This window comes from Triticum urartu, chromosome 7A, assembly GCF_056163025.1.
Source record: "Triticum urartu cultivar PI428250 chromosome 7A, HENAU_Tu73, whole genome shotgun sequence".
NCBI lineage: Eukaryota > Viridiplantae > Streptophyta > Magnoliopsida > Poales > Poaceae > Triticum > Triticum urartu.
This window is the reverse complement of record NC_141879.1, coordinates 515,957,241-515,959,736: the sequence shown is the minus strand read 5'-3', so window position 1 is coordinate 515,959,736 and position 2,496 is coordinate 515,957,241. Positions and strand designations below refer to the sequence as shown.

The following is a 2,496-nucleotide window of genomic DNA, read 5'->3' as shown; positions in this document are numbered from 1 at the left end:
GCTGGAACGGGCGGAACCGCGCGAAGGAGGCGCGGCGACGCAGGCGGGCGGAGGGCCAGGCGCGGCCAGGCCGGGGACGGCCGGGAGGGCCAGGCGCGGACAGGCCGGGGACGGCCGGGAGCGCCGCGGCAGCGGGCGGAGCCGTGCGCAGGAGATCGGACGCGCCCGAGGCGGGGCGGAGCAGCGCGCGAGCGGAGACGGCCGGATCGGTGCGACATCGGCGCGGCAGAGAGGAGCGGAGCCGTGCTCGAGGGCGGACACGCGGAGCAGAGCAGACGCGGAGCTCGCCCGCGCCCGTGGCCGGGGCTGAGCTCGCGCCCGCCTCTGCGTGGCCGGGGCGGCGTCGAACGCGACGGCGGGGCAGCGGACTTGGGCACGCGTGCTCTTTGGTGGCGTCCTGCTGCTGGGTGGAGAGAAGGAGGAGCAGGGCCATGCCGCCTCCACCTCCATGGCCGAGCAGAGGAGAGGCAGATGAGGGGGTGGGAGGACAATGAGTGGAAACTTTTTGACATCCAGGTAAAAATTATCGCCGAGAGCTCCCAGGTGGTGAAAAAATTGTCTCATGAAGCTCAACGGCTGAAGATGCTCTTACATGTATAATAATTAGGACACATCTAAACTAGACACATCCAAATTTTTTTATGGCTTATACTGTTGTATACAAACTATTACGCAAGACAGCCTTTTGCGCTCTCTTGAGAGAAAAATCACCTACCATCCCCTTTTCCATCCTCTCCATGGCGGGTACGGATCTGGATTCGCTGACTTGCCAAATCACTGTCCGCGAACACTGTTCACGTAAACCACTGTTCATGCAAATCACTATTGACCATACTGTAACATCCGATTTTTCAATCCGACGGACGAGACTGGGCAAAGGTAGTGATACTGTAGCTTCGCTACCTTTGCCACGGCAAGTCAGCGAATCTGAATCGGGCGGGTACAGCTACATGCGTTCTTGTCCATTGCTAGCAAAATAAAAGCCGAAGTTCCCCAAGGCTATATACTGTGATTCCTGTGGCTCGCAGAAGCAATGGCGCCATGCGATGCAGCTGTCCGGCGCCGCGTGGTCCTTTTCCCGCTGCCCTACCTTGGCCACATGATCCCCATGCTCCGGCTTGCCGCGGCGCTGCACGCCGGCGGCCACGCCATCACCGTGCTCCACACGGAACTCCACGCGCCGGACCCGGCGTGCTACCCTGCGGACTACCGCTTCGTGGCCGTGGCCGCCCCCGACCTCCCCGCCGCGTCAGAGGACATCGCGGCGTTCCTGGCGGCGCTCAATGCCTCCTGCGGGGCCGCCTTCAAGGACCGGCTGGCCGCGCTCCTCGCCGAGGGGGGCGTCCGCTGCGTGGTCACCGACGTGGTGTGGTTCTCGGCGCAGGCGGCAGCGAGGGACCTCGGCGTGCCGGCGCTGGCGCTCATGACGAGCAGCGCGGCCAGCTTCCGGACCTTCATGGCCTACCCGGCGCTGCTCGCCAAAGGCCACCTGCCATACGACGAGTCGCGGGCGGACGCTCCCGTGGAGGAGCTGCCGCCGTTCCGGGTGAGAGACCTGCAGCGGATCGACGCGAGCAGCCTCGATACCTTCGCCGGCCTGCTCGAGCGGTTCGTCGACGCGGCGAGGCGATCGTCGGGCCTCATCGTCAACACCTTCGACGCGATCGAGGGGCCCGAGGTCGGCGACATCCGCGACGGCCTTTCCCTGCCGGTGTTCCCCGTCGGCCCCCTCAACAGATTCTCGCCGCCGCCGCCCCAAGAAGGCTCCTCCAGCTGCCTGGACTGGCTGGACAACCAGTCGCCGGGATCCGTCCTGTTCGTGAGCCTCGGGACCGTCGCCAGCGTCGACGCCCACGAGCTAGCGGAGCTGGCCTGGGCTTTAGCCGAGGCCGGCCGTCCGTTCGTGTGGGTGGTCCGGCCAGGCATGGTCCGCGGGCGTCCATCGTGCCCGCTCGAGCTGCCCGGCGACCTGGCGGAGCAGATAGGCGACCGAGGGATGGTCGTCCCTTGGGCCCCTCAGGAGAAGGTGCTCGGCCACGCCGCCGTGGGCGCCTTCCTGACGCACAGCGGGTGGAACTCGACGGTGGAGGCGCTGTCGGAGGGCGTGCCGATGGCCTGCCTGCCGTGCTTCGGCGACCAGTTCGGGACGGCGAGGTACGCGTGCGCCGTGTGGAAGGTGGGGGTGGAGGTGGGGAGGCTCGAGCGGGGGGGCGTCCGGGCCGCCATTGACAGGTTGATGGGCCCTGGCATTGAAGGGGAGGAGATCAGAGAGAGGGCCCGAGATCTCAAGGGCAAGGTGGGACGGTGCGTTGGAGAAGGGGGCTCCTCGCACATGGCGTTGCTCGGCTTGCTGGAACGAATCGCTTCATTCTGATGAAAGTTGTGGTCGCAGCTGCAATCCTGCCCATCCGTGATGCATAGGATTTGTGTCCAGCAGTGTTATGCAATGTATCTATCTATACTAGTTATAAAAGAGCAAACATTATCTTCTCTAAA

General features: G+C 64.7%; 1 pseudogene; it reads left to right on the top strand.

Moving 5' to 3' along the window:
• The first annotated feature begins 607 nt into the window (after positions 1-607).
• Positions 608-2,496, top strand: LOC125523860 (DIMBOA UDP-glucosyltransferase BX8 pseudogene; annotated as a pseudogene).